We start from the raw sequence: 13,324 nt of genomic DNA on the forward strand, positions 1-13,324 counted from the left end.
TGTTGTGAAGTGTCAAGAATAGTTGCCTGTCATAAACTTCAAGAGATTTTTTTAATATAAAAGTAAATTGAGAATTATTCTCTTTGTGCTTATAAGACGTCTTTAAGATGCAGTTCAACTTGTGAGTGTGGTGATGGTGTTGGTAACCTGGAAAACACAGCTGGCAAAAAAAAAAAAAGACCTTTTCTGTATATTAATCCCAAAGGGAAGGGACCGAAAATGTGCTAAGACCCATGTGATGTGACATAGAAAACTGGGAAGGAATGAAGGTAGGAAGTAAGCAATACCTGCCCGTTTCTTCCTGCATTTTGAAACGTGATTTCGTTCATTTGATGACATGGTCAGTGAGAAGCCAATTATTGCTTAGCAAAAACAATGAGGCTCTAGTCTTGAATGGGATTTGTGAAAGCTGCTGCAAAGAAGCTGCTTCTTTATTGCTTCTTCTGTGTCTAGTTAAAGTCCTGTTCCTTCCTTACTTTCTCTTACCTTCTAGAGAGAAGATTATGCAGTGGTTTTCACAGGACAAAGTATAATTTGTTGATTAATGTGCTGTTACCTAAAGACTGACCAGGTGAGCACATTGTGATGTGCATAGGTAAAAGAAAATGGAAGAAAAAAGTCCCTACCTTATACCATACTGAAAGCTGGTGCGCTAGCAGAGTGAAGGTTCATCCTCAAAGGTCCTGCCAAGAGAGGACCAGAACTCTGTTGCGTTGCCAGCAGAGATCAGTCAGGTGTGTCGGTACAGTATGTTGCCTCAGAGGTGGCTTCTTCCAGCAGATGGCACATGGAGTTCCCTTTAACAATACCGTCACCCAAATAAGTCACAATATCTACATGTATATGTGATTACGGATTGCTTGCCTAGGCCAGTCTGAGAAGCGTCTGGAGGAGGAGATGTAAAGGAACTTCCCTGGGTCCTTCAGCAAGGTGAGTGTTCTCCTGCTTCCTTTGTAGGAGGGGTTTTCTGTAGTACAGATAATGACAGTAAATTGTACTGTGTAAAAATTATCTTGGTTTGATGGATGGTCTTTTCCACTGGGTCTTTTCCACTGGTTTCTTATTACTAATAATAATTCCGACAGAACATGAGTCTTGTTTTATGTTTTTGTTCCAAGGGCTTGAGCTGATCAGGCAGTGCAGATAGTAACGGTAGCACCAGCCATAAAGAAAACGTGTTCTTTAGAAAAGGAAGAAGACAGTTTAGCATAGGAACGTATGACCCAAAAATGTCTTTCCAGTCTTTTAAGTGCAGTTTGTTGCTAGCACAAGAGCCTGTGCCATGCGATCCCTTGGGAGCTTTGGTTTGAGTGGATCATCTCTCCTCTGCTCCTCAAGAAATGCCGTTCGTTTTCCCATTTCATTGAGGGGGGGAATTGTAGTGGGTCAGATAGGGACTAGTGAGATGGTAGTTAATAATTAGCGGCATTAACTCCTGCCTTAAAGCTGAGGAAAATAATGCAAGTTTGGCAAGAAAACGAACGGTGAGTTGGGCAGAAGGTACTGTGAGGGGTAGCGTTCACTGCTCTGCAGGGGCCCAGCTCCAACCCTGCGGCGGGCTGTGAGGAGCAGGGGGTTGGTTTGGTGTTTAATAGCCAAGCCGCCGTCTTCCTCGCAGCTTTGGGCTGCTGGGTGCTTCTCGTTGTCATGGACTATGAGAGAGGCGAGAGCTCTGCCTGCAGGGACAGGCACCTCCTGCGGCCACCTGCACGCCCGCACTGCTTGCGGCGAAGGGGCCGGCCCCCGCCGGGCGGCTGCCTCCGTGCCCCGGCCGCCGGGGGGCTGCGGGGGCTGAGGGGGCGCCGGGCCCCGCGCTGCCGCTCCCGCTCCTCCCTCACGGCCCGTGCGCGCCCCCGCGCCCGCCCTGAGCCGCCGGGGGCGAGCCCGAGTCGCGAGCCCCCATTGGCCGTGGGGGGCGGCGGCGGCGGCACCGATTGGCTGCGGCGCGCGGAGGCCGGGCGGGGCGGGGCCGGGCGGGACGCGGCGGCGGCGGCGGCGGCGGCGGCGGCGGCGGGGAGCGAGCGCGGGGCCGGGCGCGGGCGGGAGCTGCGGAGCCCCGCGGGTGCGGTGAGACCCGGGGGGGGGGAGCTGGGCCTGGAGGGGGCGAGGGTTGCGGGGCTCGGGGCTCGGGGCCGGGGCCGGGGCCGGGGGGAGCAGCGGCGGGAGGAGCCGCGCCGGGCTGCGGGGCGCTGCGGGGCTCAGGGCTGGGGGCGCTGCCCGGGGCGGCCGCGCTGGGAGCCCGGAGCCTGCAGCAGCCGCGGGGCTGGCGGCCTCCCGCTGCCGGCCTGCGGGGCCCACGGCTCGGGCTGGGGGCGAGGCAGCCCGCAGCTCCCCCGGCAGACAGCTCGGGCTGGGGGCGAGGCAGCCCGCAGCTCCGCCCGCAGCTCCGCCCGCAGCGTTCCCTGCTTCGGTACCCGCGGTCCTGCCGCTCTGCGCGTGGAGTACAGCACGGCAACGGCACGCGGAGAGAGCGAACTTGTGGGGAGGCTCCCGAGTGCTCCTGTGGTCGGTACCGAGCGCTGAGCCTCGCAGGAAGCGGACTGTGCCCCGCGGTCCAAAGGCGGGGCTGCTGGGCACGGGCCGGAGCAGCCGCTGGCAGCGTGCTCGGGAGCCAGGACGAAGCGCGGCGGTGCGGGGGAAGGTTCCAGAAGCATTCCCAGCTAGGGGCTCCACACGGAGGGAGTTACCTCTGGAATCCCACAAAAATCGGGTTATTGTATTATAAATTGTATCGAGGGCATCTTCCTGCAGCTCTCAGTGCATCTGTCTGCAGTCGGCCTTTCTCCGCACCTGAGTAGCACGGGTGCTGAGCGAGTGGTGCTGAGGCCGGTTTGTCTGCGCCGGCTGAGAGGCGCTCGCAGGCTCCGAGATGGATGGCTGGGCCGCAGGATCGGACCTCACGGTGCGAAAGCACGGCGCGTGCAGGGAAGGGTCACGTCCAGGTGTGGCATTCCTCACCCGCAGCACTCAAAGCACTTCATGACGAGATGAACGTCAGAGGCCCGGCAGTACGGGTGGGGAGCCGAGGCGGGTGCACAGAGGGAAAGCTGTTGCTGGCCCTGTGACCTCTCGGGTGCGGTACTGTGGTTGCCTGTATTGCACCCGTGGAAAACGTGGAGTGCAGAAGACTGTGCTGGAGACACCGCTGGTAAAAGAAACCCTAGTCTGGAACTGTGCTGTGTTAATGCACGAGCTGATGGCTTGTAAAGTTGGTGGGGAAGAAGCACATCAGAACTGCTTTTTCCAGGGCCTGGCCCTTTAGGCTCCTGGGGAGTACTGGGTTTAGGGACGTGCTGTACAGCGAGGCATTCTGTGCGTTCGGAGGGAGTGACCTGGACAAGTGGGTGGAATTGGAGATGGGCGCACAGGAGGCGGTAAGCTTGCACAGCAAATGCGTGGGTGCCCTGCTGGCAGCTGTGCTGCCATCAGAAGAGGAAGGTGTCCAGATGGGGGTTGTTCCGGAAGCGGAGAGGAATTGAGATGCTCAGAGGGCATGTGTTCGTGCATCCACACTGGCTCTTGCTGGACCCGACGGCCCCGTGGTTGGCACAGTGCTTGACAATGAAGTGTCAGAGCAGTTGGCACGCAGGGCTGCCCCGCAGCTACGTGTCTGCGTGGTAGCAATAGCGACCTGTGCACGTAGGCAGCAGCTGTGCCAACGGCAGTGCTGGTGGGGCCAACTCCTGCTGACTTTGTGCAGTGCTCCAGCAGCTCCTGGTTTGTGCTCCAACTGCTTGGGCCGGGATGAAGGCAGCTCAGGTCGCATCATGGCACGCAGCTCTGCGTCCTTCGCCCTGTACCTTGGGAGGTTGTAGCATGAGGGTTTGCAGGGTTAGGAGGAACTCGCAGCTGGCGTAGGATAAATTGGGTTGGCTCTTGGCTTCTCAACTCTGCTCTGTGTCTTCTAGGACTGACGGTCTATTTCAGCAACACTGAAGAAAGTATTAGCTGTTTTCAAGTACAAACTGAGATTCCCTTCCTTTCTTCACGAAATGGTACCAGCTTGTGGAAATCTCAGGAACCAAAGTGCTGTTTAATAGCGATTATGTCCATACTGCACAGACAGTTCAGCATTCGTTGTTTATTTACTACAACAACAACTGTTGTATCTTAAAGTCTTGCTGTACTGGCTGTATACCAGAATTTTTTTGAAATGATGGTTCTTTGAACTTGAACGAATCTCCTTTGTCCTTGTCTTTACCTTTGTGCGCAAGGGGGAGCATGGGGAAGAAAGGAGGACGTCTCGATGGGGTAATTCTGCCATAATTCTCAGATTTCATGTAAGACATTTCTGCTCTTTATTGTTTTCAAATACCATTTGATTTGTTCATGTATGTTGCAGATTTCCAGTGTGTGCACCATTTATGCTCGAGCAAGCTTTGCAGTAGCGCCTGCTCTTCGTTAAAGTTCTCTGCAAGTGCTGAGGAGTTTTTCAGGTGCAATGCTAAGTCTGAATCCAGAACCGAAGTACCTTATCCCCTTGGAAAGAGTAAATAATAGAAAAGAGCTGGATTGTGTTTTCCATCAGAAGCAGGGCAGCTGGCACTGGCATGCAGAAAGGTGTGAAACTATTGGTAAGCAGGGCCAAAATGCCACATCGGGAGCATGGCAGCTTAAAGGCCACGAGCACGAGGCACAAAGAGTGATCACCATTGGCACCACAGATGGAAGGATGAATATGTTTTAAAGGTGATGTAATGGATTTATCTTTCAGGAGGCTGCAAACACCTGGTTCTTGTTCCCAACTGATCTCCTTTTGAGTTCCTTTTATCAATGAAGAAGAGGTTGCCTTATGCTGGAGCTGCAACCAGCTAAAACAGATAATTCTGCCAGCAGCTGCTGTGTGGCATGAAAGCCGTACGTTACGTCTCCGTCCCCTCCTTGTTTCTGTATTTTGTGATCTGTTTTGTCAAATCACAGGCCTGTTTTCTGAAATGACGGCTATGGGCCAGGAAAACAGGGAAAGTGATGTTTTCTTAGCCAGACGGTGTTTGTGCAAAAATAACAGTATTCCGGGGGTTTTCCAGAGCATGTGAAGCGTGCAAAATGGGGAATATTGTCCTAAGAGGTTTCTGTGGCTTTCGGACTCCTGTCTGATCGGCGGGAGTAGAGTTCAGTGCTGTGTCCTCAAATTACTTTGCTTATCTTTCCTTTCGCAAATATTTTACTGTTCCTTCCCTGTCTCTTAGGGAGCCAGATGCTAGAAATTCGGTAGAAGAATATTTTTCTGTTTCGTGCTTGGCAGCTTCTCAGTTGTAAACCCTGATGAGGAGAAGAATACATGTTCTAGCTCAGGCTGAGCAGTCATTTACTTATTTGACAGCTGATCTCACTTAGGTGCCTTTGTGAGGGCATGGTGGAGTTGCTTCTGAAAGCTTCACACCTGTGGTGTTAGGGACACAGTCCTGCCCTAGTGATGAACTTGCTTTTTAAAAAAAGAGTAGAGCTGCACTGTGCTAGTCAACGTGAGAAAGCACTAAAACACTCAGCTAAAGTACAGCCTTCAGTGAGCGGATAATGCCAGCCTCAAAAAAAGGGCCGGGAATGTGAACTCCTTTTTTCAGACTTAGGTGATTCTGCTTTATGTTGTCTAGTGCAATTCCTTGAGAGGCTGTTTCGGTTTTAGTGCAAGAAAAAAGCATTTGTGTAGATGAGTGCTTATATTGTACTACCTCAAAATTTCACTTTAGTCTCTGGCTAAAAGGCAGCGTGGCAAGGCACGAGGCACTTCACAGACAAAGCTTCAGCTTGCTGAGTTTCTCATCCTGATTTTGTGATATCACTGAAACGTAATTCAGCATTGGCAGGGAGCAGAGCTCTTTAAGATGTGTTCATCTTACGACTCTTGGGAAACGTTGCCACTTAAAAATTAAATTCTAATTCTTCTGTTGGTTCTGGTCGTGGGTTAGGGTAAAGCAGCTTGCTAGAGATTTCTTGTTAGAAGTCAGCCTGTCTCAAGTACTCTTTGGGTGGCAGGATGAAGTGCCAAACTATCCTGCTGGCTGTCCAGCTGTAATTCTGAGTATAACAACTTCGAAACCTGTCTCCAGTTTCCTTTATCTTTAAGGCTTAAAAATAATCCTCCTTTCTGATGGAAATTCTTCATCATTCCTCATCAGACCCAAGCAAAATTCAGTTTAATTTTTACAAGTGAAAATATGTTGCTTTGCAATGTCGTACCTGTATGTAGTTTTATTTTATGTTGGCGTTGTTTAAGAATGTCCTCAGAATGCCTCGACTTTGAAACCTGGCATGTTTCAAGTACCCTTTTTTTGGAATACATCCCTAGCTAGATCTGGGACAGGAGACTGGTGAGGATAGCGAGGAGACTGAGTGATTGTTCTTTAAGCGATTCTTGTCTGGCACCTGCTAAGGGACACTGGCGGAGGCCAACCAAGCCCTGGCCAAGCGTCGCTGGGACATGGTGGTTCCCTAGCCCCAGGGGGCTGCTGTTGCAGGAAAAAACCCGCACGGGCTTCCTCTGGCTTACAGAGCATCCCTGGTTTGTGCTGCCTCCCTCGTGAGGTGCTTCTCGGAGTCCCCTGAGAGGTTTGGATTCGTGTTCCTGGGTTCAGACCTGCTCTCCCTTCTACACTGCCAGTGCAGGTTTTGTAGCTCTATCTGCTGTTTGTGAGCGTGGTTGCTGGTGTCTCCATCAGCATCTTTCTCGCAGTTCATTTCATCTCTTCTGTGGCTGCCTGGGGCTGGCACCAGCCTGCCTTCCCTGAAGCCTTCTAGGTGGCCCCCAGTGTCAACGTGTCTGTGTTGCTGCTGTACTGCGTGTCTCCTGGTCCTTCCACAGAGCTTTCCAGCCCTCGAATACCTCTTGCTGAAGCCGCCTCCTGTCTCTGTAGTCTTCTCAGTGCCTTCTTGTCTTAAAAGCAACTGGTTCAGTAGTACTGGTTACTGCACTAGCATCAACGGTAAAGTAGCAGTCGCTGTTTTTTTCATTTTCTGTGTCTTAGATCTGTTTTAAGGACTCGTAGTCCTACCTGTCAGTTCTGTAACTAGATGTGTTTGACTAGAAGACCACTGCAGGAGGTAGAGCTGCTCCTGTGGAAAGGGAGCTGGAGGGGTGGCCGTGCAAGAAGCAGCGAGGAGAGGCACTGTCCTGCCAGCGCTGCTGGCCTGCGTCTCAGCCTGCAGCACACAGCTGCTGTATTCACAGGTATGGAAGAGTGTTAGCAGTACAGATTTCTACTACAAGGTTTTCTTTCTGGTTGTCGTCTTTTTTTTTTCTTTTTTCTTTTTTTTCTTTGAGGGTTTCTATTCTTTTCCTCCCCTCGTAACCTTGGTTTCATCTCTGGTTCCTCACAGAGCAAAGCAGTGGGCATTGGAAGAAGACATCAATTAGTGATGAAGTTTTCATCATCTGTTTTTGATGCTTGGCTCAATTTTCAAGTATCCAGCTTCCACCTGTAAGCCTCGTAACAGGCAAAGCACAGTCGCAGCAAACTCTTTGGGAAAGTCTGTGCCCTGGTGCTAGAGGCTTCCATGCTAACATTTTTGCCTGTAATCCTGGTATTAAATCATCCCTTCCTCTTCCTCTTTCCTACCCAGCAAATGAACAGCCCTGCAGATGTTTTTGCAAAGGCTGTCACCTTTTGCCCTTCTAGTTCTTTGCTTTGTAAATGAAATAATGCAATCATAGAGGCTTGCAGAAGCCCTGGAGAGAGCAGAGAGAGCAGGAAAAAAATAGTTTGTGGGGAAAGGAAAGAATAATATCACTCGTTTGTATTTGTATGTCATCAAGCTCAGTCTTGATTAATGACTTTGAACATCACAGCAGCATGCCAGTTTTGGATTCCTCTTTTAGCAAAGGATAGAATGTGTGGAGATTCTTGGCAGCATCTCTTGACAGCAAACACAACTGAAATCCAAATTCAGAATTCACAAAAATGTGAATGAAAATACCCTAAGTTAAATACCTTAAGTTTGGTGTCGTTTATTAACAGCGATATTTTTTGTTTGTATTGTGTTTCCTCCGTATCAGTCTGTCCAGCTTTCCTCTTGTTAGATGCTAAACAACCAGCCGTCCTGTCTGTCATCTCTCTTTCTGCCTCTTGCATGGATGACACGTTTTTTTTTTTGCCAGGTGCTTGGCTGATGCTACTGTCATGATGTACACTTAAAAATAATAATAATAATAACGGAGGAAGTAAGTTTGTACTGAAGCATTTTGACTATCTCACTATATAAATCTGATGCTAAAAATGGTTGTCTCACTGGGGATTAGAGAATACCACAGGTTAAAAAGCTATTTCGAAACCCAGGCTGCTCTTGGGTGACCAGACAGTGCTGTGGACAGGCTGAGAGGCCCTGACGTGTGAATTCTTACTGATGTCCTCATTTCAGGCGAAGCATGCTGCCGAGCACGCCGACAGCAGCAGCAGCAGGCACGAGGAATGCGTTTTACCCGTGTTTCACGCTGCCTTCCGCCGCCGTGTGCCCTCAGCCCAGCACCAGTGAAAAGCAAACCGTGTTGGTTTTGCTCCACAGCTGTTGCTGCAATGCAGCTTCTTGGAAAGGGCAGGAGGATTACACAACGGGAGCGTGCTGGTGGAGGTAGGAAAGCAGAGGACTGGTGAATCCCAGTCCTTGGTTGCAGCGTGGCTCCAGGTAATGGAGCCGGGGAGCGAAAATCTTCGATTGGTTCCAGGGCTTGGGCAGCACCTCTTGGAAGGGGCTGGTGTAGCTGCCCTAACGTGGTGCTTGTACCTTGGCAGCTGAAGAAAACCCGAGAAGGGCCAGCTTCTGCTGTTGGCGAGGGAGCGGTGGTACATGGAGATGACGACGAGCAGTGCTAGGGGCTTGGATCGCGATGTCGTAGGACCTGCAGCTGGGAAGAACTGTCACGATCCCAGCAGCCATCCGGGCGTTGCAGGAACTATAGCTGACAAATCTTGTTGTGGTTCTTTCTTCCAATTATAGAGTCTAAAATGCCAGGTCTTTTAGAAGAGCCTTTTAGCAATAGCAGTGACCACCTGCTTAAATTCTCCCTGGTAAGGTTTGTTTCCACTTGGCCAAGGATGTGGTTGGAAGATGCCCCTGCTGACGTGACCTGTAGTATGTCAGTCTGCTCATTTGACCATTATGTGCTTATGGATGAGTTTAGAGTTTGTTCTTTGCTTTTCTGTAGACTTTGGCATAGTGTGACTCTGTTCAAAATAGTACAAACATGGCTTCATGGCTAGGTGGTATTTCAACACGGAGTGAAGGGTGGTGGCTCTCCTGGTCGGACGTCGTGTTGCCCGCACTGCTCGGTTGTTTCCTTTCTCTGAGGTGCCTCCTCGTCTCCGAGCTGAACCTGTGAGGAACAGCTGGATGCTTTTGAGGGTTCGGTGGTGTCTCCTCTCCAAACTGGGAAGTTCTTTGGTGGGGTTGGGAGACTGCAACTGTGCAGGTGACAGAAGAGCGAGGTGAAAGTGGGGCTTTCCTTAGAACAGAGGCTAAAAAGATGCAGCTACTCTTGCAATGCATGGGGCAGGGCAGGTTTCCTGACACACACACAGCAGCTGCAGAGTGACTGACCCTGTACCAGGAAACATTTTCCTGAATGCTGCCTTAGTTACCTTCTCACTGCAGTGGTATCCCGCAGTCAGACCAAAAGAAAAAGGAAGAATCGCCTCTTTAAGTCTTTGGAAGCCAGGGTGGATCCTGTGGAGGCAGAGGAGAGTAGGAGAAAGGAAAAGCCTACTAGGAAAAGAACTGGAAACACGGCAGGCTGAAAAACAAATAACAAGGAGGGAGGGAAGACGGGAAAATGAATGCCTTCCAGGTCCTATATGCTTTAAATCATCGAAAAAAGGCCTTTCTTTAACTGTTCTCCTTACATTTGGATAGTCCTGTATTTCTGAAATTCCTGGGCTAATTCTGTAAAAAGTATAACAACCCAATGAACTTCTGTTAGCTTAGAGGTCCCTAGAGGTTTCCTTTTTAGATTTCTTTTCTTAACACTTGCCGTTGCTGTATGCTGAGAAATTAATCCAGCTCACGTTAAAAGGAAGAGATTTTTTTGTAAGCAAACCCAAGGTTGGTTGGGTGACACCGCACGTAATTTCTAGAGGCAATACTTACATAAAGTGTATTTGCATTGCAGTAATCATGCTTTCACCCCTAACTTTTACTTCTGATCTTGCAGCACGAAGTAACGTGCAGAAAATATGCGGGGGAAATTGTGTTTCAGAATGATCTGATAAATGATAAGAAACGGCTCACGGGTCCGATTTTATTTTTCTGAAAAAAAAAAAGTGAACTGTTCGTTACACCTGGTCAAAATCCATACACAGCCTTGCATAACTGATCTCTCTGTTCCGGCTGGTAAGCAAGCTTTGGAGGCTCGCAGCTGCATTCTTCGTCCGTTGCGAAACTTCAACCTCTGGTTATCTCTTTCGGCTACTGTCGCTGGTTAACAGCAAAGAGAGAAGGGACAGTGCTTCTGAAGGCTAGCAAAGCACGTGGCTTGGTAACTTCTTTGAAGACCTGTCTGATTACTGATAAATCCTATGCTTGAATCCATTTGGTGAAGCCCTGATTTTGTAAAGAAGATAATTTTTGCCTTTTTTCTTTCGTTTTGGAGCTGCTATGGCAGGGCTCTGCTGGTTGCTATGCGGGCGAGGTCAGGTACAGGTGCGGGCCGGGGGGCAGCGCTCCGAGATGCTCTGCTCACGTTGTGTGGGGCTGCTTGCTTGTGTGAACTGCCCTCAGAAAGGTAAACAGCTCCCTTTTTGTTAAATAAGCTGTTTAACGTAACTAATCCTGGTGTAACCTGGGGGAGCTGCTTAAAATTACCCAGGCAGCGGACTCACCTTGATATCGTTTTGGTAGGACCGTCCTTCCTGGTGTTCATTAGTGCCTCTGGCAGCGCTGTAGTCGCGGAGGCAGGCTGTGTCATGCAGAAAGGAAGGGTAGCTGCTGCCCCGTGCTGCTGGAGGTTCTCCTTTGCCATGTCTTTCTCAGGCCTTGTCACGGCATTTTTATGGTTTTTTGACAGAAAGCACTGTCTCCTACCTGTCCCATCACCCAAACGTAGTGGTGTTGCCAGCTGATTTGTTGCTTAGTATTCATAGTTGCGGCCTATATTAGCAGAATATTTCCTTGCGGCAAGTAGGTATTCCAGAAAAGGTTATTTCCCAAATACTTAGCTAAGTTGGTCTCTTAACTGGGTGTCAGTGCTGCCACCGGAGGAGAGGCTGCAGCACAGCTGTGCCTCCGTGAGGCTTAACCACTGAGTTTGGCCACGCACACGTCAGCAGACTCAGTGCAGCTTAATTTCCCTCCTCAAATTTGTGTCCAGGCATTTGCTACTTGGGTCAAGTGTTGTAATGCAGCAGCTTTATTATTTTGGTCAACTATATAAGGATTAAACGAGCAACCATGATTTTGGCAGTATGTAAGGATCAAGCAAGCACAGGTAAAGCAGTAGCCCTGTGTTTTTTCTCTAGTGGGTAATTTTCAGATTTTAGTGATCATCAAATGGGACTTCATTAATGATTTTTTCCTACTATATTTTCAGTTCAACAAGGCACTTGGGCTCATTCACAGCTTCAGGTTTGTGAATGGGCCCAGTGAAAGCAAAGGACTTCACTTGAAGTCCGTATCTTGCTGAATCAGGTTGGCACTCCTTTTTTTTTTTTCCCATCTGGAGCATAATTGTCAAAATATACTAGGGAAATGAGCCATGCAGTCTACTGAAACTGACACTGCGTGTGTCTTTCTCTTCCCTAAACTGCTTTGGAAACTGCCCAAGTGATGTTGTTTAACTGAATCCTGAGCATCAGGCAATGACAGGACTTTTCAACAGCAGAAATTCATCAGAATTGTGCTTAATTCCTGTTTCCCTTTTCTTTCCTCTCCTCCCGACTGTGGAGTTCTTCTGTTTAATGCAGATGAAAGTAGATGGCATCTGAAGAGAGGGTGGTTCCCCTCTCCCGTGTCAGTATGAGGTATAGCTGTTACTGACTTGTCAGTAGTGCCGGTGCTGCAGCTCAGCTGTGTCCTTGCACACGTCCAACCTCAGGTGATTTTATTTTTAAGATGGGCCCACCAAAAGAAATGCCTGGAGTTCAGTGGTATTGGTTGTGGCAAATTCCACGCTGTTCGCTGCTGGTTTTTGTTTCTTTTAAAGGGGAGAACCCGCCTCCATAAGGTTAGCGTGATTTTATTGAATGTGCTGGGGTAGGAAGCAGTCCTGGGACCAGCCACAGGCTGGAAAAGCTATAGAGTGTTGGGTTTCCCACCGAACTGAGCCATCCTGGTCCTTCCCTTTATTAGTAGGTATGCCTTTTGTGGTCACCCCCTTTGTGCAAATAAGGTTTTATTTTTCTCTCTGCAAATCACCTGCTCAGATTTTTTTAACTAACTCATGGTTGACATTTATATAGTTTCAATGTGGGGTTTCTTCCAAAGGCACTGAAAGATTTTAAAATATATTTGAAATTGAAGCTAGTGGTTCCATCAGTTGTAGTTACCGTAGGTGGCCAACGTGAAGGTGACCAAGTCATAAATGCTTTAGAAAAGCAGAATTTTGCTTTTCCAATGCTAAACCAATTGGCTTTTCTAAAGTAATTTATGACCCCCATGCTGATGGACGCGAGTGTTTACCTACTGTTTTGTGTTAGGGTGCCTCTTCCTACAAGACCTCTGGGTTCGGCGTGTCTTTGTTTAGCTGAAGCCAGGTTGCCACTCACAGCACCCTAAAAGCGGAGCTAGCGCTGCAGCGGATGCTGTAGTCCTGCTCCGAGAGCACCAGGCCCTTGAGATGGCTGTTGCTTTTCTTCCCCATGCAAGTTTGGGGATCTCAGACCTTGTGATGACCTTGGCTTTTGCAGGAGGACTAGGACCTTATGCTGTCTCTTCCGATTTGCCTTGCCCTCTGCGTTGCAATGCTGGTGTGCTTGGTCCCTGTTTCATGCAGGCATATGTGACATTTAGGATTTTGACATTGTTTCTACCCTTGGGCTGTTGTTTCTGGGTACTTATTTTTTTCTCAAGCGCTGTAGCTGTGTGCTAGTTGAAAAGCTGTGTTCCTCCTAGAACATGGTAGCTTTCTAGAGTGTGAGGCAGTGATTAAAGAAGGTTGTGCAGTAGCTTCTGGGGGAATTTGCCACCATTTGCAGTGAAAGTCAGCAGTTGTTAACATAGTTAAACCTTCCGATATTTTGAATAAAATCCAAATATCCTTTATACTGACCTTGTGCTTTTACTTTGTCTTGTGGACCAATCTGGCCAGAATCTGATCCCCGTTTTGCTTTGCATCATTGTAACGCTTTTCAGCAGGATGTGCATAGCATCGATGCATGAAAATATGTATAACAGTGGAAAT

At 49.1% G+C, this 13,324-nt stretch overlaps 1 protein-coding gene across 3 annotated transcripts in view; it reads left to right on the forward strand.

Moving 5' to 3' along the window:
• Positions 1–641: 641 nt before the first annotated feature.
• ABAT (4-aminobutyrate aminotransferase) overlaps positions 642–13,324 on the forward strand; it is a 76,171-nt gene continuing 63,488 nt past the window's right edge. Inside the window, exon 1 of one of the 3 annotated variants that reach the window (XM_040575101.1) lies at positions 642–930. The gene's annotated coding sequence lies outside the window, so the exon portion shown is untranslated. Of the gene's footprint in view, positions 931–1,980; positions 2,068–13,324 lie in introns of those variants that run through there. The other 2 variants (XM_040575103.1, XM_040575099.1) reach the window with 2 other exon arrangements.

Source organism: Cygnus olor, chromosome 15, assembly GCF_009769625.2.
Source record: "Cygnus olor isolate bCygOlo1 chromosome 15, bCygOlo1.pri.v2, whole genome shotgun sequence".
NCBI classification, from domain to species: domain Eukaryota; kingdom Metazoa; phylum Chordata; class Aves; order Anseriformes; family Anatidae; genus Cygnus; species Cygnus olor.